A 24972-nucleotide genomic window follows, 5' to 3' on the forward strand; every position below is an offset into this window, starting at 1 on the left:
TGAGGAACCTTTTAGATATGGTTCGATTTGGGGTATCCAGGATGGATTCATGTGCTCCCTTTGTTATATTTGGGTATTCTTAGGTAAGCATTCCTTCCCTACTGTGGTCTCAAAGCTTTGCTCAGCCTGAATCTTCTGATTAGGGGTCCCGGGTATACTGACTCTGAGCTTCGTCTTTCCCAATCCACATCCATGAGGCTGAAACCAATATTTAGAGGCAGGAAAATCCTGGACTGATCAGAAAAACGCTTACCCCCTGCGACTCATCTGAGGGTGGTATAAGTAGAGGGTCTCTGCTGACGAGTGTTCCACACACTTAGCAAGAACGTTTGAGACTGTCTCGCTTCTCAGGCCTGGCAGGCTTCCTCGGTTTTGGTGAATTAACAGTTGTGCCTATCTTTGTTTCTAGGGTGCCTCGGATGTAAGAGACCTGCAAATATTGTGTTATATGGGGTGCACATAAAGTTCGTGGTCAAATGCTTTATGTCCACCCTGTATAACTGGCTCTTATTTCCTCTGCTTCCCTTATTGAGCAGGTAATATGTGCCAGGCCATTTGCATACATTGTCTATATCCCTGCAATGATCTCTAGAATTTAGCTACTATTTCAAATGGGGAAATTGAAACTCACACAAATTATTATATTTGTGCAAAATCATCTAAATGGTAAAGTCCCATTGTGAGGTCATCTTCCCTAAGGCTGGTTCTCCCTACACTCTCACAAACTAAGTTTTAAAAGTGTCATATAAAAAGGTGGGCAGGGGATGGGGAAATTTAATTTATTATGGTAGAGTAACAAGGGAAAAAGTAGCAGATGGTTAAAACAGGCATGTACCAGTGAATTTGAGGGGACAGAAACAGGACAGAGACTGGATAGGTATCAGGATCAGGGAGATGGGAAAAGGGATAAGAGAAAAGGGACCCACCCATTCAGCTTGAAGTTGCTCCCAAGGTGGTGATTCTTTGAACCTCTGTTGCTCTATTCTGTACCATTGATGTCTTATACCCTAGCTACATAAACAGTTGCAAGGATCAGATGGTTCTTAAAAGGTAGTAAATAATTAATAGTTCATTCTGCCATATTGAAAATAGGTGATAAATGGAAACATAAAATATTAAGAGACTTCCCAGGATCTTAGATGCTGTGAAAGTTAGGGTAATAGATTCTGAAGCATAGAACTACTTTACCATTTGCTCTTATCAGTAAACTACTTGACTTCCTAACTTTGACTTCCACTTCTTCCTCTGCCCAAATATTTCTCAAACATTTCACTTGCTTGAATCCTGCTCACTTCCATTTCTTAACATGAAGATCAGGTTCTCCAAGAGTCTTCCTCTGATCACCTTCATTAAAGTAGGTCATTCCTTTTTTTTTTTTTTTTTAAATAAAATTATCAGAACAGTTCAACTCCCCCAAGGAAAATAATTCCGTTTCGTCAAGCATCTGATCTTCACCTCCAGATCCTTGATCACAATTTGTAATGTTATATTTATTTATTGACTTGTTCACTGTCTGTTTTGGCCCTTGCCAATTACACTACAAGTTCCCTGGGGGCAGGAAGCAAGCGTGTTTTGATCACCAATATATGACCACTTGCTGGAGTAATATTTAGTACTATCTACTTCTCAGTGAATCATGAACCAAATCAGTAGTAAAACAGAGGTCAGGCTTTAAGCAGTGCCTTTAAAGCTCATTTTCAAGTTCTTCAATTATTGAAGGGGCTTGTTACTCTGTGGAAGTTAGGAAAACACTTCTTAAAGACCCTCAGATTGCTGGGCACAGGGGTTGAGTTGTCCCCCGCTTGCTTCCATCGCTTCAGCTGAGATTGATTTAGTTGGAAGCTCTCTAGCCTGTCACTGCCTGAGGTCAAAAAAGCTATTGCCTCTGGGGAGACAAGTTAGATTATCCTGGGCCTTTCTACCCAGGCACCCCAGAGTAAACAACTCTAAAATATCCAAGGAAGAAATAGTTTAAGTTGTAAAAGAAACAGCCCCATTGTTCAACCATTCTTTTTAGTTTATTATTCTTTTTAAAGCTAATATTTACATCTTATTCAAATGAAATGCAGGAGCTTTCATGGGGCAAAGGCTAAAAACTAAAATAAAATAAAATAAAGGTAGAAAATACTTCCTAGCATCCAGAAGACTAGATGAACACTCAAACACTAAAGAGCTGTTGTGATCTTTAATGCATTATCCTGAGCCAGGAAAGGCAGACTTCCAAATCAGTTTTCTTATCCTGCCCTGCTAATCTCAGAGAGAGGAAAGATTTAAAGCATTATCACAGGTACTGACAGATAAATCCCAGTGAGTGAGTAAAGCAATTGCTTTTTCCTGGAACTCTGGTGACAGGCATTTCTTTACTATTATGAGAAATACTAGTTAGGTTATGCACAGTAATTGTCCCTTTCCCCAGTGATCACTGAGAGATCATTTATATACTGCTGAAACTCCAGGGCAAGTGAGTGGAATCAGACCTCCCACTAGCCTTTTTCTGCTCTTCTGAGGAAGACAAAGTCAGTGCAAACCTCCTGGCCGAAGCTACTGCTTGGGAGTTGCAGAGAAACCCAGGAATGAGCCATTCTGTAGTGGCCGAGATCAAGTTGCTGGAGGGCAATTCCCTGGAAAGATCTGCAGTGATTGATGTGACTTTATGTTTTCTGATCAGAACAAGTTCCCCTTCATTTCTGTGAGGAAGGCACTTGTTTTCTCGTGAACAGGTAAGCCACTGCCCCTAAGTTAAAACATTTATTTTCTAATTCACCTTTTTCTGGTCTTTTCCCCAAGTGGTGATAATTAGATTAGCGCTTACATGTATATTCTAAGAGAAGGTGTTGATGATTAGAATTCAAGGTAAAATCATTTAAATATAACATATATATATTTAAATATATGTAGTAAGGATTTGTGGAAGCAGCATAATTTAAATCAATACTAAGAGCATTTGCATCATGCATTAAGAATTAATATGGACAAACTAATATCCATTAGGTAGAACACAAGTGCATGTAAGCTATTATTGGTATCATTCTTGATTTAATGAAACTTCATGTATTTGACCTAATTTTGTGGGTAACACTTATTTTAGTAGTTAGGCAGAAAAAAAGATACTAAACTCCAAGTGTTTTCTTTCCCCTCATGTGCCCATACTTATATACTATCATAGAATCAGCCTTCCTCCTTTCTTTCCCATGTTCTTCCTGTTCTGGGAATTCTTTATATCAGTGAGGTCAAGCTCTGTCAAGAGAAAGGACTTACCACTATTAGGTCTCTATTAAACTGAATGCCTAAGAAAAGGATTGTAAATTTTTCCACAAGGAATTATAAAATATAAAATTGTACGTCTGTGCATGAAAACACATAGCTCTCTTTAAATACATATGTTATATATATATATATTTTTTTTCATTTTGAGTTCATCAAAATACATAATACTGTTTTAAAACTCCTAACAATTTGGATCAGGGTTTACATGTTGCTCAAAAAGCTCTGAAAAATCTAATGCTAATGTCATAGGATCCAAAATAGTCATTAACTTCTATCAAGCAATTGAAATGTGGCCAATCTGAATTGAAACATTGCTTTTAGTGTAAAATATGCACCAATCTCAGAGATTTAGAATGAAAAAGGAAAGACTTAGAATGAAAAAAGAATATAGTTATTCCCATTAATAATTTACATCATTTTTTTTCTGATGGTAATATTTTTCACATGTGGGTTGAATAAAATATACTATTAAAATTAATTTTGTGTTTCTTTTTTTACCTTTTTAACGTGGCTACTCGCAAATTTTAAATTATGCTTGAGGCTCACATTTCACAGTATTTCTGAAGTAAACCACGAATCTAAAGGCAAAAAATCGCCTTCCTCAACCTTAATTTCTTATTGGCTCTGTCTTTCCAATTTTTTTTGTTACTTCTTGCCACTAAACAAGGTACATTATGGGCTCAGTCACGTTCACAGGGGAATTCTGAATGGTTTTGACAATGCACTTAGAACCTAAACGGTCCCCTTCCAATAGAAAGAGTATGTCTCTACTTACAAAGAGTATTTATAGAGACTCCGTACCAGAACTCTAGGTTTGTAGGAATTTCTATGTGACAGAAGAACAAAATAAATGTTTTCATGTCTTCCTTAGTTTCCCAGTTCCAAATAATCAAAAAACTTTTTGGCTACTATATGTTGAAAGATAAAGTGTACCTATAAACCAGGAGGGAAATTTTCAGAAAAACCTAATGGTTTTTTCAGAGATTAGGAGACAATGGCATTTATGCTCCATTTACAGCAGGGAGGGACTTAAGTGACTAGAATTTTTCACCTTTACTTTAACTTTTCTAATAGAGAAACAAATTTGTAGTGAATTCTGTAGTGTTTGGGGGAAGTAATATTGTATTTTTCCTCTGTTTTGTAAACACTTTAAGTTCTGCATTGAGGATAAAATGGTGATGGTGAAAATCGAAAGGTATTTGATTACTTGTTTATCACGTAATCATCCTTGTAAAGCTCTGGGAACTCCATCCTGGTTACAAGAAAATATCAAGTAAGTACCCATTACAGTGTTATTAAGTGGGGACTAGGAATTTTTTTACAGATCATACAGTGTCGTGGAACTTTCAGTGTCCTAGAGAAGAGTTCATTCCCCATGTAAGACATTGGTGCTATAGATACAGTGTCTAAAATCTTATTTGTTCTGTTGGGTTCTGCCTTCAAGTTTTGAATTCAGTTTGATTACTCGAGAAATGAATTTGGATTTCTTCTTTCTTTCACTCATTCAGTTCCCATTTACTGACTATCAGATGTGAGAGGCTTCCTGATGCAGCAGGTTTCTCAACCACAGTGTTAGTGTCACTTTGGGGGAAATCGTTCTTGCTTGAGAGGGAGCTGGTCTGTCCATCATGTTTAGTAGGGTCCAGGGTACCAGTGACATCACCCTCCACTGAGACAACCAAAAATGTCTCCAGACAGTGTCAAGTATTCCCTAAGTAGCAAAATAAAGCATTGGTGATGATGGGAGAGAAGGGATGGGAGATGGAGGTGAGGGTGGAAGGGAGGCAAGGGAAGTGCAGTTGGTGTGGAAGACGTGAATGGACTTGAGAGACAGAGAGACATTAAGGAAGAAAAGTCTTAATGGCAGGCGGCGCCTGTGGCTCAAAGGAGTAGGGCACCGGCACCATATGCCTGAGGTGGCGGGTTCAAACCCAGCCCTGGCCATAAACTGCAAAAAAAAAAAAAAAAAAAAATCTTAATGGCTGGTAAATTGTGGGGACTGAAGAGAGGGAGGAGTCAGCAACAACTCTGGTTTGGGCAACTGGAGTAATTGTGGTTCTCTTAATCGAAAAACAAAAATAAGGGAGAAAGGGATTTGCAAGAGAAAATGAGTTCAGTTTCAGACATATTGCATTTGGCTGGGGCTGCACTGTTCTTACAGGAGAGTGGGTTCAGCCTCTCCTGTAAGAGGTGCAGGAGCCACGTCAGGACGGAGGTGGAGTTTGGATGCAATAACTTGGTAGTTGATATCAAGGCAGAGAACTTGTATTTTTGAAGGGGAAAATCATTTACCTGCTGGAAAAAAAAATGAGTTAGATACTTAAAAGGCCGACTCATTGTTCTGTCAGAAATTCAAAAAAAATTCCAACAAGATGAAGCAGAAAGAGGCTAAAATGAAACAAAATAAAAAGCAAGTATCAGAAACATTTCAGTATATTTTACAGTCAAATATGAGAGTAATGGAGAAGGAAGAGAACTGCGAGAAGACAGGAAATGACGTGTAATTCAGATAAACAGGTAACAGGGAGAAGGAGTGGAGGATTGTGCATTCATTATAAATTTCATACATTCTTAAAACTCATTTTTTCCCCAACAGTGTAGCATGAACATTTTCAAATATATAACAAGTTAAAAGAGGGTGGCACCTGTGGCTTAAAGGAGTAGGGCGATGGCCCCATATACCGGAGGTGGTGAGTTCACACATGGCCCCTGCCAAAAACTGCAAAAAAAAAAGAAAAAGTTGAAAGAATTTCATAGTGAATACCCATATATCTGCCACATAAATTATATAATTAACATTTTATTATATTTTCTTTATGATATATTTGTGTACTCATTAAAACATCTTATTTTTTGATGCATTTTGAGGGTAAGGTGCAGAGATGAGTGAACTACACCAGCATACATATTATAAACTAAAGTTCAATATTTGTTTATATGAGTTTTTCCACCTACTTTTACTAATTTTATTTTTAAAGTTCATATCCAATTTCCTTGGCTGGAAAATTGGTAGCACAACATTTTGTTTTTATATGCATATTTTTATATGACCACTTGGGATAGTAACACTGAAGACTTTTACCCATAATTACACTTTCTTGAATGTAGAGACTTGTCCCATTTCCTATTTCTCTTCTGTATCCTGGTAACTAGGATGTAGCCAGGCACAAGGTAGGACCTCTACTTATTTGTTAAATGTATATAACAATTACAGATGTGCTATTCTTACTGAACCAAATGGAGTTAAACTTAGGCCATGTTCCAGGTTTCTTGGGGATTACTAAATACTTACTGAAAACCAAGGAATGCTTTGGCAAAGCTTTATGGTTAGCCTTAATGATATCCTTACCACTGCCCCAAAGAGTAAAGTATGTGGTGTTGTTTGTTATAATTTTGGATCCAAGTCTGTACTTTCAAGTGTTGCCTCTGATATATGACCTTGGACAAATCTGTTAGCCTCACTGAGCCTGAGTTGATGCATTAATTGTTATTGGGTTGAGAGTATTTACCTATATTTGATACCCATTTCAAATGAGCCTTTGCATGCAATAAAGCTTTGTCAACTGTGACCTGCTGTACAACTGTCACCTATTGTTTTGTAGTCAAAGGATGTGAAAAAAATCAGCAGCCTCCTTCCCTCTCACTCTCTCTTCCCTTCCTTTGTCTTTTGTGCTTCTAGAATATATCACAGAAGAAAAAAAGGAAACCAATGGTTCAGAATCAGAAATGCTCTGTTGATGAAAGAGCAAAAATCAAGATGCAAATTGTCTCAGCACTCAAAGAAGCAGAAAATTCTAATAGCCACAGGCAAATTGTGCCCTCTGAGGAGCCTGGATTCTAGAAGAAAGAACAGTGTTTGAAAGAGGTGAAACAAAGGCTTTTCAAGTTTTCTGGAATCCCTTGAAGACTGGGATATTACCCTGGCAAAGTTACTAGAGTGGATTTCTCCAAAACATTTACTTTAAAGGGCCACCTGACATTTGGCTGCCTGCCCTTAAGTTACATGTATTTTTAAAAACATAAATTTGAAAAAGGCTAATAATGAGAGACTTATAGAACCAGCCTTTTGTTTTGTTTTGTTCTTGATAAAGATGGTTAAAGAGGGAGGTTTAAAATGTTGGTTCACAACATTCAAAGGAATACCCTCCATTTTCTTTGCATATTTAAATTCAATTGCATACTATGTAGTACTTTCTTCTTCATGGGGTCACTTTAGAAATTTGAGCAAGTTGGATAGCCATCCATATTTTCAAAGTGGTTAACAGCAAACCTACAAGTTAAGTACCTGCAACATTTATTAATGCCACTTTAATCTTGATTTACTGCTTGAAGCTTCTTTAGATATCAATAATGTTTTATAAATACTTAAAATATATAGATAGCTAATTTTCACAAATAATTAAAGTAGTCGTGAAATGTACAATGAAGAGAAGTGTTTAAGCTAATATTGAAGCCAGAGTGTTACAGGACAGAATGTGACTGCAAGGCTTTGACTGGGAAAGTGGTAGTTTATAGCATTACATCTGATTTTGCGTGTTTGCACCAAGGGTGTTTCCTTTCTGTTCTTTTTTTCCCCCTTTTTATAGGTGGTCACGATAGTGACATGTTTAATATTGATGAATTTGACCTCCTGGGAGTTAAAGTATATGCACCCTTTTTGAATACAAATGCTGTTTAATTTATTATGTGGAAAACACATAGAATTTGAAGATTAGCATTTTAATCAACTCTAATCTTAGTATTTGCTGCTTCCCCCACTTCTCCTTTGTCTGTCAAAAAAAAAAAAAAAATTGGATAAACCAACTTTGGAAATGACAGCTAATGTCCTCTCTCAGAGCAGCCGGGTCAGTCTGAAACATAAAAGCAGCGCCCTGTGTAGAAACTTTTCCTGAACCAAATGTTCCAGCACATTAACAGTGTGCAGGGGGACCATCAATTATTTCAGAAACAGAACAATCCATTCATTCAACAAACATTTACTGAAGAGCCGTGCAGAGGAAGGGGGGTGGGGTCCTGTATGTAGCTGGGATCTGATGGCACCTCTAATCTGAAATTTGGCTTCAGTATTTCGCCATGTAAATTTTTCTCCTTTTTTTCCTTTAACTTTTCACATGGCAGGGCCAGGAGCTTTGAAGCTTGAAGTTCTTCCGGCGGGCACAATGCGTTGGATTCGCACAGTGGAAATTAAAGTCCCCCAGATAGAAGAGACGTGTTTCCCGCCCAGGTTCAGGGCGGAGCCGAGCTCGGGCGGAGGGGGCCGGGCTGGCCTGAGTGCCCGGGGCGCGGTGGCGCAGCTCTGGAATCGCAACATCGGGAACCAGGATGGGAAGCTGAAGAGGAGCGCAGGTGATGCCTCGCATGAAGGCTGCGGCGGCGCCGGCGCCAAAAAAGCTGTGGGGCCCAGGGATGTGGAAGCCACAAAGAAGGGGAGCGGGGGCAAGAAGGCTCGGGGCAGGCACCGGGGCAAGAGGGGAGGAGGCGGCGGGGAGCTGGGCAAGAAGGGGAGCCAGTCGGACTCCAGGGCCTCGGTGTTTTCCAACCTGCGGATCAGGAAGAACCTGTCCAAGGGGGAAAGCGCGGGGGGCTCCCGCGAGGACGTGCTAGCCCGGCGAGCTGGACAGGGCTCACTCCATGCTCACCAAGACCCCGGACCTCAGGCTCTCGGCGGACGAGACCCGTCTGTCGAATACCAAGTGTGCTGACCTTTTTGAGGTGACCGGTCTGGGGGGTCCAGCCCGCCAAGACCAGGGTGGGCGTCCGGGCGATTGCAGGGGATTTGGAAACTGCAGCAGGGGCTCAGGTTGGACACAGAACCAGCTCAGGTTCGGACACGGACATCTATAGCTTTCACTCAGCTACAGAGCAAGAGGATTTGCTTTCAGACATCCAGCAGGCGATCCGCCTGAAGCAGAGCAGCGGAAGCAGCAGCAGCGTCTGTTGCTTCTCCAGGACTCTGAGGAGCCGGCAGCGCCCCCCACCGCCACCTGCCCTCAGCCCGGGGCCTTCCTGGGCCTGGAACAGTTCCTGCTGGGGCCGCGGCGCGCGGGGCTGCTGAAGCCCCGGACCGAGTGGACACAGAGCAGCCGCTGTCCGCCGTCTTGGACCTGCATGAGGGCCTGGCCCTTAGGGCCTGGCCGCTAAGTCCCCGGTGGCCGGGCAGCCGCCAACCCCCGGCGCTCTCCGCGCCTCCGGAGCGCCTGGCCTTCCAGAGGCCCAGCCCTCAGCCAAAGACTCGCCCTGGTCCTCCGCCTTCCCGTTTCCCGAGGCTGGACCGGGGGAGAGCGCGGCCGGAGCCTTCGAGCACAGGGCTGGGGACACCGATGAGGAGGGCGAGGAGGATTCTTTTGAGGATGCCCTCCGCGGCTCTCCGGGGGAGGAGTGGGGCCGGGAGGTGAGAGAAGAGGCCCCGCAGAGGTTGGAGGGACAGCCGGAGGAGGGGTCGCGACGGCCTGGCACCCCGACCGTGCCTTCCTGCCCGGCAGCCCCGCGCCCAGCCTGTGGCTGCTTCAAGCCCTACCCACTCATAACCCCCTGATACATCAAGACCACCACCCGGCAGCTCAGCTGGCCCGATCACTCGCCTTCTCGGTCCTCTAGCCAGAGCCCTGGGATCAAGAGGCGGCTGGAGCCCCCCTGTGCCGGGGGCCCAGAACTGCCCGGACCTCCGCGGCCTCCCCAGCCAAAAAGCACTGTGCCGATGGTGGCCTTTCGGGGGCCTCAGACGCTCTGCAGACCGGACGGAGGAGCTGGATGCCCACGCGCCCCGGGCGGGAGGCTCTGCGCACCTGCTGGAGCGCTGTGTGGCCGCGGACTGCAGCGGCGGTGGGGTGTCTCCAGCAGTGGTCGCCAAGAGGTCTGGGGCGCCCGCGGCTGTAGATGGCTTCCAGAAAGTGTTCACAGGTGAGCGCACCCTGCTGCTAGCCCCTAGGTCGCAAGTCGTCTGCCAATCAGGGCCTCCTGCCACCCTCCTCTCAGGGTTCTGAAAGGCGGAGACCTGCTAGTGGCAGGTCGCTTCATGAGGAATCCTGTTCTGCCCAGCTAGCCTCCTTGGCGAAATGCCTTGGACGTGCTTATTTTCTTCCAAGGTCTCATAGCGAATGACTTAGTTGTGTCTCTTTGGAGTCATCTCAAGGAAAGGATGGTCTGTCCATTGAGTCACGCCAAACATATAGACTCCTTTTTTGCCTTGTTAGTTAAACCATCAATCTTCTCTTCCCTTCCTCATCACCAGGGCATTAAAAAGAACACAATGGTTCATGTTCCCTTTACAAGGTTCAGCGCGGGAGGCACAAATCATTTATTCAGGTACTATCCAAAGGTGATTGCTAACCCCTTTTAAATACATATGTGTGTATGTAAGTGTAGAACATGTACATGTAACACGTAGCTTCTGTCTGGCAGGAGTCAGGGGTCTACTACTTCTATTTACTTATTTATTTATTTTTGAGTCTCACTCTGGCATCATCGTAGCTCACAGCAAGCTCAAACTCTTGGACTTAAATGATCTTCTTGACTCAGCTTCCTGAGTAGCTGGGACTATAGGAGCCTGCCACAACTGCGGGCTATTTTTTCTATTTCTAGTAGAAACAGGGTCTCACTCTTTCTTAGGCTGGTCTGGAACTCCTGAACTCAAGCAATCCACCTGCCTCTCCCTCCCAGAGTGCTAGGATTACAGATTTGAGCTACTACTTCTCAAGATTAAGTGGTCACAACAGGAAAATCTAATATGTACTTTTAGAAAAGTAATAAATAAATAAAATCTAGGAAATTTTTTTTTTTTTTGTAGAGAAAGAGTCTCACCTTACCTCCTTCAGTAGAGTGCCATGATGTACACAGGACTCACAGCAACCTCTAGCTCTTGGGCTTCCGCGATTCTCCTGCCTCAGCCTCCCAAGCAGCTGGGATTACAGGCGCCCACCACAACGCCCGGCTACTTTTTTGTTGCAGTTCAGCCGGGGCTGGGTTTGAACTCGCCACCCTCGGTATATGGGGCTGGCGCCTTACTCACTGAGCCACAGGGTGGCTCACGCCTGTAATTCCAGCACTGTGGGAGGCTGAGGCGGGAGGATTGCTTGAGCTCAGGAGTTCGAGGCTTGTCTGAGCGAGAGTGAGACCCCGACTCATGAAAAAAATGGAAAAACCCAGCCGGGCGCCCGGCGAGCATCTGTAATCTCAGCGGCTTCGGAGGCTGAGGCAGCAGGATGCCCACAGCCCGAGTCTCAGGTTGCAGTGAGCTACAATGCCATTGCCCTCTGCTCAGGGCATAGGGTAGAACTGTGTCTCGACAAAAAAAAAAAACAAAAAACAACAACAACAACAAAAGGAATAATTTTCATTTGGCTTCATGGTCCAGTTGGAACAGGATGTACACTGCTGATAGTGAAGATGAGAGGGCCAAAAACACGTCTGGTCCAACTGATACCTCTCCTGCTTAGCATTTCTTATAGACTTTGCACTCAAAACAGCATGAAGCACAGCCAGCAGTCAGTTTACTGTGAGAGGATGAGTTGATAATTGCATACAGGTTTACAGGTCCCAGGGCCTTACCCTGAGAGCCCACTGGTAAAGTGTGAGTTTGTTTCCTGTTTACTTAACATCTACTTTTAATTATTGAATGAAATAGAGTGTTAGAGTTTAATGAATAAGAAAAAAATGAAACTTATCTGAGTGCTGGTATGCTTGTGATATATTACATTAAAAATTTCAAGTACAATATAAAAATTTCAAAATCCATTATGTTTACAGTTTATAAAACATACATGAAATTTTTCCATGAGGATGACTTTGTAACAGGCTAAATAGCTCCTTTCATTGACCACATCTTTATTTTAATTTGTCGACTTTTATTTTGAATTTGTAGAAGTTTACATTGAAAAGTCACTTTCTATTCATTTCACAGACACTTTCATTTTTGTTTTGTTTTGTTTTGTTTTGTTTGTACTTCTTTTCCACCCTTCTGTCAGGTAGATTCAGTTAAAAGGGATGTTTGTAGTTTTATACCCACTGGATAAATTATAAGAATAATGCAAAACAGCAGCAAAAAAGACATTTTTAATAGAAGAAGATTGAAAAGTTTTTGAGTTAATTTTTGTGAATTGATTGTTGGCAAGAAATCATGCATTTTATCTAGGTAGGATTCATTTATACATTTTTCTGAAAATGAAAATAATTCATTACATTCTCCATCATTAGTATTAATGACTAATAATTTTAATGTAACATAAGACTTTGGAAATTTATTCATTTAGCAAATATAAATATATATTTGCACGCATATGTATATACACACATCTGTATATGCATGTAGATAAGTATATTTGTGTGTATGTGGGTGTGAGATATATACATATGTATGCATATTTATATATATGTGTATACACACACATTGTGTCAAGCAATATGCTAGATGGTATATAATACACAGACCCTTAAATTATAGTTCTTGCTTCCTGTAGTTCACTGACTAAATGAAGAGGTGACATGAAATAAGTGCAGTACACAGGAGTATACATGCAGTAGAATGTTAACCTGTAGTTGACCATAGTTGACCACCTGCCTACATTGACCACCTTCTTAAGTTGGTATAATTTTCCTAGACTGGACGTGCCCCTCATGTACATATTCACACAGTAGGCCTAGTTCCTTATGTTGACCACCTCTGTATGTTGAGCACTTTGTTACAATCCCTTGGCTGGTCAACTTACAGAGGTTCCTCAGAAATGTTTTTATACCTATATGTGTGTATATACACACACACAAAGCGTGCCAAAAAATGTCTACACATTTTAATAAAGGAAAAAAATGTGTATTAAAATTGTAGTACTCAGCAAGGCCCCACACCCCTTTCTCCTTCCATCTGTTCTTCCTTTCCCCACCCCCACCTTGTCCTTAATTGTCATTAATTGACCTCGTATCAAAATTGAGTACATAGGATTCATGCTTCTCCATTTTTGTGATGCTTTACTAAGAATAATGTGTTCCACTTCCATCCAGGTTAATACAAAGGCTGTAAAGTCTCCATTTTTTTAATGGCTGAATAGTATTCCTTGGTGTACATATACCACAGCTTGTTAATCCATTCCTGGGTTGGTGGGCATTTAGGCTGTTTCCACATTTTGGCGATTGTAAATTGAGCTGCAATAAACAGTCTAGTGCAAGTGTCCTTATACTTTATGTGGGAAAGACACAAGTGTAAGAGGGAATTTGCCTGACAAATGCAATCAGTGTAACCTGGTTTCTTGTACCCTCAGTAATCTCCAACAATTAAAAAAACTATATATAGTACTCAGCATATACTGATAATGTTTGTTACCTTCTCTATTGTATCATTTGTAATTGCGGAAGTCAAAGGTGACTTGAGTATTCCAATTTTAATACAGTTTTTTCCTTTCTTAAAATGTGTATAGATTTTCCCCCCTCTATATATGCTGAGTAAGTGTGCTGGGGTCATCATTCCCCCCCTTTATACATGCTGGGGTCATCAAGGATGCAGTGGTTGGCTCATCTCTTTAGTAGGGAGTAAGGAAAGAAGACTTGACAGAGGAGGGCAGAATAGCACCCTGAAAGATCACAGGACTCTAAATAGTGGGATGTTTGTTTTCTGTTTAAAAGAAAAAGTGTCTTCTTAGAAGTTGCACTTTATTTTAATTTACTAAGTATTTACAAACACAAAATTTGGGGCTTTTAATAGGGTCCTGAACAGAAAGCCTCTGAGGTTTGTTGACATCTCCAGGCAGATTGTTTTTTTTACTGTTCAGAGAAAAAGTGTAGTTAGTCATTTTAATGTGGACGTCACCTATTTTGTATTTGATGGTTGTATATAATTGGCCAGTGACCAGAACTTATATTTTTTTTGTGTAGCAGTTTCCATAAATTTATCTCATTCAGTTGGCATTGTTCAAAAAAAAGGAATCAGTAGATTTAACTTAACCTTATAACTGATGGGGAAACAGAGGTAGAGAAAGAGGTGAAAGAACTTTCTCAAGGTCATTCTGTAATTCATTCAGAGCCGGAAATGGAAGCTACATCTACTGATTCACAGCTGAGTGTCTTTGCTAGTTGTTCCTGTTTGGATGTTTAGAGCTTTAAGATGATATACAGAGTAAAACAGGTCTCTAAAAATATTACAGGACTTAGGGCCTTTCCTTATGAGGTTTTCTAGTTTCTGTTTTAATATGGTGTACTCATTTAACGGTTGAACATCTGGCCCCCTTCCTTGGGGGCTGGGTGAAGGGTGATGGTGGGCCAGAGTGAACCAGATTTTCTCTAGGCAGCTCACATGGAAACTATCTTATGGTAGACTGAATCCAGATTGACACAGGCCCTTGTTTCTCAGCTGTTGACTCTTCTCATCTGGCGTTACATTTTCTTTATTATCCTCTGCTACTTTTTATGGGTGTCTTGGAAATGACCAGAGCGTTGGGGGTATACTAGCCTCGTCCTCAGGGAGTCGTTTCTTGGCTTAATTTTGCATGTATTTGGATCAATTAATCACCAGCTGCTTTTGAACCAGGTAATCATTATATCTATAAGCTTCCATAGGACCTTTTATTTTTAAACCAGAGAATGAGAGTTGTCAGCTCTGCAGGAAAGAACAGATGTTTTTTGCTTTTGCCTTCCAAATATAGGGAGAAAATTCAAGTGGAAAGGGATCACCACAGCACATGTTCATGTCTCTTTGGTAGATATAAAACCATTTAGCTAAGAGGGAGATCAAAACTTTATTGTGTTTTAGCTATTAAGAAACTGATGATGTCTTAGGCCTTTGCATTTAAATACTTCACAGCTAATTTGTTTGAAATAAATCTTTTTCAGTGTTTGGTTAAAAAAAATTGCTTCTGAAATTTGAGAGGGTCCTTTATGCATTAAATATAACAGAAGTTTGGTATGAGAGCTTTGCAATTGATTAGAGTTTATGAAAGAGCTAACATTTTAAATGAGTGATGCTAAACCACTCTTGATGGGATTCTTTTTTTTTTTTGTATATATATATATATATATACATATATATATTATTGTTAGATCATAGCTATGTACATTAGTGCAATCAAGGGGTACAATGTGCTGGTTTCATATACAATCTGAAATATTCTCATCAAACTGTTCAACATACCCTTCGTGGCATTTTCTTAGTTATTGTATGTAGACATTTGTATTCTGCATGTAGTAGGTTTCACCTGTACCCATTCTAAGATGCACCATAGGTGTGACTCCACCCATTACTCTCCCTCCACTCTAACCTCCCCACTCCCATCCCCTTCCTTGGCTGTTTCCCCATATTCTTAGGCTATAGTTGGGTTATAGCCTTCATATGAAAGCTATAAATTAGCTTCATATTAGGGCTGAGTACATTGGATACATTTATTTTCCATTCTTGAGATACTTTGCTAAGAAGAATATGTTCCATCTCCATCAATGTAAACATGAAAGAGGTAAAGTCTCCATCATTCTTTAAGGCTGCATAATATTCCATGGTATACATGTACCATAATTTGCTAGTCCATTCGTGGGTGGATGGGCACTTGGGCTTCTACAATCACTTAGCAATTATGAATTGGGCTGCAATAAACATTCTGGTACAGATGTCTTTGTTATATTGTGATTTTTGATCTTCTGGGTATATATCTAGTAAAGGAATTATAGGATCAAATGGCAGGTCTATTTACAGATCTCTAAGTATTCTCCAAACATCCTTCCAAAAGGAATGTATTAGTGTGCATTCCCACCAGTAGTGTAAAAGTGTGACCTTTTCTCCACATCCACACCAACATCTCTGGTTTGGGGATTTTGTTATGTGGGCTACTCTTACTGGGGTTAGGTGATATCTCAAAGTAGTTTTGATTTGCATTTCTCTGATGATTAAGGATGATGAGCTTTTTTTCATGCATATGTAGATCATGCATCTGTCTTCTTTAGAGAAGTTTCTCTTCAAGTCCCTTGCCCACCCTGCGATGGGATCACTTATTCTTTTCTTGCTAATTCACTTGAGTTCTCTGTGGATTCTGGTTATTAAACCTTTATTGGAGGTATAACTTGCAAATATTTTCTCCCATTCTGAGTGCTGTCTGCTTACTTTACTTACTATGTTCTCGGCTGTGCAGAAGCTTTTTAGTTTGATCAGGTCCCAGTAGTGTAGTTTTGATACTGCTTCAATTGCCCGGGAAATCCTCCTCATAAAATATTCACCCAGGCTGATTCCTTCAAGAGTTTTCCCTGCACCTTCTTCAAGTATTTTTATAGTTTCATGTCTTAAGTTTGAATCTTTTATCCAGTGACTGTCTATCTTAGTTAATGGTGAAAGGTGTGGGTCCAGTTTCAGTCTTCTAAAGGTTGCCAGTTCACCCACTAGCATCTGTTACACAGGGAATCTGTTTTTCATTGGCTTGTCAAAGATCACATAACGGTTAGTAGCTGGATTCATCTCTTGGTTCTCTATTCTGTTCCAGACATCTACTTCTCTGTTTTTGTGCCAATACCATGCTGTTTTGATCACTATCAATTTATAGTACAGTCACAGGTCTGGTAGCTTTATTCCTCCTGCTTTGTTTTTATTGCTGAGTAATGTTTTGGGTATTCAAGGTTTTTTCTTATTCCATACAAAATGAACTATTATTTTTTCAAGATCTTTAAAATATGAGAATGGAGATTTAATAGGAATTGCATTAAAATTATATATTGCTTTGGGTAGTATAGACATTTTAACAATGTTGATTCTTCCTGGACATGAGCATGGTATGTTTTTCCATTTGTTAACATCATCAGCTGTTTCTTTTCTTAAAGATTCATAGTTCTCTTTGTAGAGATCTTTCACATCCTTTGTTAGATAAACTCCCAAATATTTCATCTTCTTTGGCACCAGTGTGAAAGGAATAGAGTCTTTGACTGTTTTTTTGGCTTGGCTTTTGTTGGTATATATAAAGGCTACAGATTTATGGGTGTTGATTTTGTAGCCTGAGACATTGCTATATTCCTTGATCACTTCTAAAAGTTTTATAGTAGAGTCCCTAGTGTTTTCCAGATATATGATCATATCATCTGCAAAGAGTGAAAGTTTGATCTCTTCTGACCCTATGTGGATACCCTTGATTGCCTTTTCTTCCCTAATTGCTAAAACTTCCATTACAATGTTAAAGAGCAATGGAGACAATGGGCAACCTTGCCTTGTTCCTGATCTAAGTGGAAATGATTTCAATTTAACTCCATTCAATACGATATTGGCTGTGGGTTTGCTGTAGATGGCCTCCATTAGTTTAAGAAATATCCCTTCTATACCAATTTTCTTAAGTGTTCTGAACATGAAGGGATGCTGGATATTGTCAAAAGCTTTTTCCTGCATCAACTGAGAGAATCATATGATCTTTATTTTTTACTTTGTTTATGTGCTGAATAACATTTATAGATTTACGTATATTGAAACAGCCTTGAGAAACTGGGATAAATCCCACTTGGTCATGGTATATAATTTTTTTGATGTGTTGTTGGATTCTGTTCTTTAGGATCTTATTATTTTTGCCTCAATATTCATTAGTGATATTGGTCCATAATTTTCTTTGCTTGTTGGGTCTTTCCCTGGTTCGGGGATCAAGGTGATGTTTGCTTCATGGAATGTCTTGGGTAGTATTCCTTCTTTTTCTATATTTTGGAAGAGGTTTAGTAATATAGGTACCAGTTCTTCTTTAAAGGTTTGGTAGAATTCTGGCGTAAAGCCATCTGGTTTTGGGCTTTTCTTTTTAGGGAGATTTTGTATACTTGATACTATTTTAGAACTTGATATAGGCCTGTTCAACATTTCCACTTCGTTCTGGCTAAGTCTTGGTAGGTAGCATACTTTGAAGTTTTGGTTGATTTTTTTCCGATTTTCCTATTTCTGAGAGTAAAGTTTATTGTAATATTCATTAAGTATTTTTTGAATTCCTGAGGGGTCTGTTGTTATTTCATCTTTACCATTTCAGATTGATGAAATTAGAGATTTTACTCTTTTTTTTTCTTGGTAGGTTGGCCAATGGTTTATCTGTTTTATTAATCTTTTCAAAAAACCAACTTTTGGATTTATTGATCTATTGTATAATTCTTTTATTTTCAATTTCATTTAATTCTGCTCTGATTTTGGTTATTTCTTTTCTTCTGCTGGGTTTGTGGTTGGAATGTTCTTCCTATAGATTCTTTAGTTGCTTGAGATGTCCCATTAAGTTATTAACTTTCTCTCTTTCTGTTATCTGGAGGAAGGCTTGCAGTGCTATAAATTTCCCTCTTAGGACTGTTTTTGCAGTATCCCAGAGGTTCTGATAATTCAAGTCTTGATTGTTGTTTTGTTCCAAAAATTTGGTGATTTCCTTCTTAATCTAGTCTATAACCCATCTATCTTTCAGCATAAGGTTGTTTAGCTTCCATGTTTTTGTATGGATATGCAGATTCCTGTTGTTATTGAGTTCAACTTTTATTCCATGATGGTTTGAGAAGATGAAAGGAATAATTTCTATTTTTTAAAGTTTGCTGATGTTAGATTTGTGGCCTAGTATGTGGTCGATTTTAGAGTATGTTCCATGGGATGATGAGAAGAATGTGTATTCATTTTTGTTGGGATGAAATGTTCTGTAGATGTCTTTAAAAGTCCAGATGTTGAATGGTTTAATTTAAATCTAAAATTTCTTTGCTTAGCTTCTTTTTGGAGGATCTATGCAGCACTGCTAATGGGGTGTTAAAATCTCCAACTACTATGGAACTGGAGGAAATCAAGTTGCTCTTGTCTGTTAGAGTTTCTCTTATAAATTGACGTGGGTTCTGGTTGGGTGCACAAATATTAATAATTGAGATCTCATCATATTGAGTATTACCTTTAACAAATATGACGTGTCCATCCTTATCCTTCCTTATTTTGGTTGGTTTAAAGCCTATTGCATCTGTGAATAGGATTGCAACACCTGCTTTTTTCTGCTTTCCATTTGCCTGGAGTATAGCTGACCATCCCTTCACCTTTAGTCTATATTTGTCTTTTAATGTAAGATGAGATTCTTGTATGCAGGAGATATCTGGCTTGAGTTTTTGTATCCAGTCAGCCTACCTGTGCCTCTTTAGAAGACAATTTAAATCATTCACATTAATTGAGAATATTGATAAGACTTTCGAGAGTCTGGTGGACATTTTTAATCCTTTTGCGACTGTGGAAGTTGGAATTTGATCAAAATTTTCTGGGTGAATTTACTTTTGTGGTGGAGGATTATGCTGGTCTTTATGGAGGATAGGTCTGAGAATATCCTGAAGTGCTGGTTTAGTTATGGCAAATTTCTTCAACATGAGAATGTCATTGAAGTATTTAATTTCTCCTTAATAAATGAAACTCAGTTAAGCTGGGTACAGGATCCTGGGTTGAAAGTTATTTTGTTTTAGGAGATTAAAAGTCGATGACCATCCTCTTATAGCTTGAAAGTTTTCAGCAGAGAGATCTGCAGTTTTTCTAATATTCCTCCCTTGGAGGTGATTGTTTTCTTTTGTCTGGCAGCTTTCAGAATTTTCTCCTTCATATTAACTTTAGTGAAATTGATTATGATGTGTCTGGTGGATGTCTTATTTAGGTTGATTTGTGCTGGAGTTCTGAAACTGTCTGCTATCTGAATTTCAGAATCTCTTGGCATGAAAAAATGCTCATCATCTTTAATCATCAGAGAAATGCAAATCAAAACTACTTTGAGATACCATCTAACTCCAGTGAGACTAGCCTATATCACAAAATCCCAAGACCAGAAACTAATTTGTCAAATAGGGAATCTTTTCCCCAGTGAATATTTGTAATTAGCTTGTCAAAAATTAAATAATGGTAAGTAGCTGGATTCCATTTTTGGGGGGCGGTGATATAGGCCAGTTGGGTATCCAGACTTCCAACTGGCAATTAAAACTAGTTGAATTTAAGCTACAAAATTGGTAAACTTTGGGGGAAATCAAAATTATTTTTTCCATTGAGGAGTGATTGAATCAGTGGTAAAGGTAGACTGATACTTTAGTAGAACTTGTGTTGAGAAAAGAACATCTATTCTTGTTTCTGTAGGTTAATTTTAAAATAGTAATGATATTCTAGCAAATCTGAGCTTCCAAATCTAAGTTTTATTGGTAATAAAAGAAGAGGCAAAGGAAATAGAGAAAATTCTATTTCTCTGTCATTCCTACTTATGTTTCACAAGTACTAACCTGATGTTAATGAAATTTAGCATTAAGGGGCCATTAAGAAGAAACAAATTAGTACTGCCTGTGACTTGATGGTTATTGGCTATATAATTTTAGTGACCGAAAACTTTCCAAAGTGTTTTAATATTAAAAATATAAATACAGAAAATATAACTTCTACTCAAAAACAAAATTTTTTTGCTTGACTCACAGGCTTTATTTACATTTGTCTACAGTATCATTTCCTTATGAAATGAACTAGTACGGCTTAGTTAAACCAAATGAAATTATAATCATCTCAATTGTCTGTAAACTACTATTAGCTAAATTTATAACCTTGTATTTGCTTAGTACAGCCAAAGTTTTAAATACAGAAAGCACAAAAATAAACCAATGGTAACATGTAGAATCTAGAAGACCATCTGAGCAACTTAGAAAGTGGACTTTCAAAAAGTCTGAGGCACAATTACAAGAGAGGAAAAGTTCTTGTGCAACCTACAGAAAACGTAGCAAATAAAATTAAGATATAAAAAAACGGGATATTATCAAAATATTTCTACGTATCTTGCTTTCATTTTTAGATCAGTTGAAGAGAAAAACACTTTGAAATAAAAAAATATATAATTGTTTGATCTTTCTACTAAATACCCTAAACAAGTTTAAATTTTTATTTAAACTTCAGAAGACAATGTTCAGGGGGAAAAAAAAAAAGTCAATACCCCATAACAAAAGCCCACAAGCACGATTGTCGATTTCCCTTAATATACTTACCTTGTATTGTCACTGAAGATACTGTTAAAAGAAACCTTTTTCATTTTTAAACCAGAAAACAAAATGGAGTTCAGTGACCAAATTTTAATTTTGAAAAATAAAACAAACTCTGAAAGCATTTTAAGCCATAAGTTATTTCAACAGGAAAAAAATAATGATTTTGCCTTACATTATGTAGAAATAAGAATTTATTTGTTATTTGGAAGAAAACTTATGCAGTGTTTATATATATATATATATATGTATATAGTAAGTCATCTAGAGACAAATGTTCACTTAAATTCACAATGTCTGTGGTGTCCTTTCATCTGAAAAGAAATATACTTCAAAAGCTTTCTTAAATTTTCTCATTAGCAATGTGAGGTAGTTATAACAACAAAATTATAGGAACAAATAATAACAGTTACTAGATGCTTTAAGAGGATATTAACTACACCAGGGAATTATTTATCCTTTGGCACCTGCTCCACTATAGGTGAGAGAGAGGAAAAAAATGTGTCTTCCTCCTTTATCAAGATGTCTTACAAGTGACATTTGGGTAGGAAAATTGCTGCCAACCTTCTGTGATCTAGTCAAACAGCATTATGCCATGGACCCACTAGAACAGTGGTTCTCAACCTTCCTAATGCCTTGACCCTTTAGTACAGTTCCTCATGTTGTGGTGACCCCCCAAGCATAAAATTTCTTTCATTGCTACTTCAAAACTGTAATTTTGCTACTTTTATGAATCGTAATGTAAATATCTGATTTGCAGGATGGTGTTGGATGAAAGGGTTGTTCCACCCCCGAAGGGGTCGGCACCAACAGGTTGAGAACCATTGTACTAGAAGCTTTATTACCTATTATGGCAGAGATGCAACAGGCTGAAAATAGTCCTCTTATTTTCAGGAGGAATGGGATAAATTTTTTGAGAAAAGCAAGCCTGTATTGTGTTTTAAAATTATGCTCAAAATGCTTAAATACACTATGTTGAGTTTCTTTTTGTACTTCATGCAGAAGGATTATTTGTTGTAGCCCTTGGTGGTAACAGTGGAAGTGTATGGAAAGTAATTCTGCATCCTTGAAATGGTTGCTTTAGGTGGTGGTGGTGGGTAATGTTTATCAGTAAGCTACAAACAGCACTACGGCAAGAGCAAAAGTTCAGAAGTCTTGCAATCTACTGCTCTTTTCTGTTTTGCCACCACAGGGATGAATAATTTTCTCAACTGTTTTTAATACTCTGGTTTCCTATGTTGGAAAACTGGATGCAATCTTCCTGAGATGATTCCTTCTTGAGGAAAGAGGGCAAATTCCTTTTTCAACATTGAGATTCTGTAGAAATGATGGGTCCAGCAGGTACCTTTTCTGCACTGAAACGATAATCTGCATATTTCTTGACTGTTAGAACTGAAGAAAATTCCTGTGCTGGAGGATCCATTTATACTATGGAGTAAGGATAAGTCAGGACACCTTGGTAGCCTTTATATTAATAGCTGATGGTAGGAGCAGTAATGTTTTGATCTGGATAGTTTTGATCAGTTTTCAATTCATGCCAAAGGAGATTTAAACTAGTTTAACTTCTGTTATCTCATGTGAATATAAGACCTTCCATTTTTCGACACTGATGTAGTGATTAAGTGATCGATCCTGTTTTTCTTTTTTGTTTGTTTGTTTGTTTTTTTAAACTGTATGAAAGGGAAAGCTGTATTGTGCAATGTATGACCCCCAAATTTAGAGTATATTGAGTCTTTCTAATACTGGCACAAAATACTCTGAGCAAGTCCTTCCAGATTCATTGTCTGCAATGTAAATCATTGCCTATTTTTGGATGGATCATAGATTAAACTGAGTTTTTCTTTGTAGATCAAACTGCTCAATAAAAGCAGTGCTATTAATTCTCTGACTTCAACATACTTTAATATATTGATTTTTGTTATCTTTTTGGGTTTTCCTGCTATTACATATGCATATTCAAATGATTTTTGTGACTCTATGGAATTCCATTTAAAAAAAATCTGCATTTACATTGAAAAGTTCTTACATGTTACAAGGATAAAAGGTTTTGAAAGCTCCTAAGTTTTTGATTTATGTAAAAAATATGTTATTATTATTATTTTGCAGTGTTTTTGGCCAGGGCTGAGTTTGAACCTGCCACCTCTGGCATACCGTTCCGGAGCCCTACCCCTTTGAGCTGCAGGCACCACCCTATGTAAAAAAAAAAAAAAAAAAATTTGGCCTTAAAGAAATACGGCCTGGTTAAGACCATTAAGAAGAAATTGGACTAGAATAGAACTATTTTAGGATCCCAAATAAATACATTAGAATACTCCATGGAGACATTTGCACATCTCTTCCATATTAAGGCACAAGTCTTATGTTTTGAAAGTGTGATAAAAGCAATGGGGTAACAATAGGGATAATCTTTTATAACTTATTTTTAAACTTATATGTTTGTAGATAATTGGCCTCTCTTTTCCCCATAAACCAGCATTTTCCTGTTTGGAGAGGGCGAGTTATGTGAGCTCTTTGTGGGAAGTGCTACATTTTTCAGCTAAACAAGATGTTATTCTATAAACCAATTACATCTTACTGTCCTTGAAGTGCTATTTTGGTTAGATGGCTTTGAGGGTATAAAATGTTTGGATGGTACACTTGCAGTTTCTTTTAGGATATGGGGTTTAATCTGCCTCCTTTCTATTTTTGGAAAAATATGGAAGTGTGTTGATTCTGTTGAGTCTAATATTTCATGGTAGGCATAGATGATTGCATAAGAACTGCAGTGATTTACCTGGATAGACATTTGACTGGGCTGACAATGTGATGTGGTGAAAAGTTGATCTTGGGAGACTTTACTCTTGGACTTGGACTGTTTCTCTAAGGAGACTCATTTGACACTAAATTCATAGACCATTTTTATATCATCTCCTCAGGGATAATGAAGGGTGAGCATGTGATTTTAGATTTATTTATTTATTTTAATTTATTATTAAATCAAAGCTGTATACATTAATTCAATCATGGGGCACCATACACTGGTTTTATACACCATTTGACATATTTTCATCACACTGGTTAACATAGCCTTCCTGGCATTTTCTTCGTTATTATGTTGAGACATTTACATTCTACATTTAGTAAGTTTCATATGTACCTGTGTAAGATGCACCATAGGTGTTCTCCCACCAATTACCCTCCCTCTGCCCATCCTCCCTGATTCCCTCCCCTCCCACTCCCCCTTATCTATATTCTTAGGTTTTAATTGGGTTATAGCTTTCATATGAAAGCTATAAATTAGTTTCATAGTAGGTCTGAGTACATTGGATACTTTTTCTTCCATTCTTGAGATACTTTATTATGAAAAATATGTTCCAGCTCCATCCATGTAAACAGGAAAGAGGTAAAGTCTCCATCTTTCTTTAAGGCTGCATAATATTCCATGGTGTACATGGTGCAATTTTATTTGCAGATACAATAGGCTTTAAACCAACAAAAGTAAGGAAGGACAAAAATGGTCACTTCATATTTGTTAAGGGTAATACTCAATATGATGAGATCTCAATTATTAATATCTATGCACCCAACCAGAATGCACCTCAATTTATAAGAGAAACTCTAAAAGACATGAGCAACTTGATTTCCTCCAGCTCCATAATAGTTGGAGATTGCAACACTCCTTTGGCAGTGTTGGATCCATCCTCCAACAAGTAGCTGAGCAAAGAAATCTTAGTTTAAACCTAACCATCCAACATTTGGATTTAGCAGACATCTACAGAACATTTCATCCCAACAAAACTGAAT

The 24972-nt window shown here is 38.7% G+C and overlaps 1 pseudogene; it reads left to right on the top strand.

Annotated features, from left to right (window-relative positions):
• Nucleotides 1-8426: 8426 nt before the first annotated feature.
• Nucleotides 8427-24972, top strand: part of LOC128579060 (formin-2-like) — a 53435-nt pseudogene continuing 36889 nt past the window's right edge.

The sequence above is a fragment of the Nycticebus coucang genome, chromosome Y (assembly GCF_027406575.1).
Source record: "Nycticebus coucang isolate mNycCou1 chromosome Y, mNycCou1.pri, whole genome shotgun sequence".
Classification (NCBI taxonomy): domain Eukaryota; kingdom Metazoa; phylum Chordata; class Mammalia; order Primates; family Lorisidae; genus Nycticebus; species Nycticebus coucang.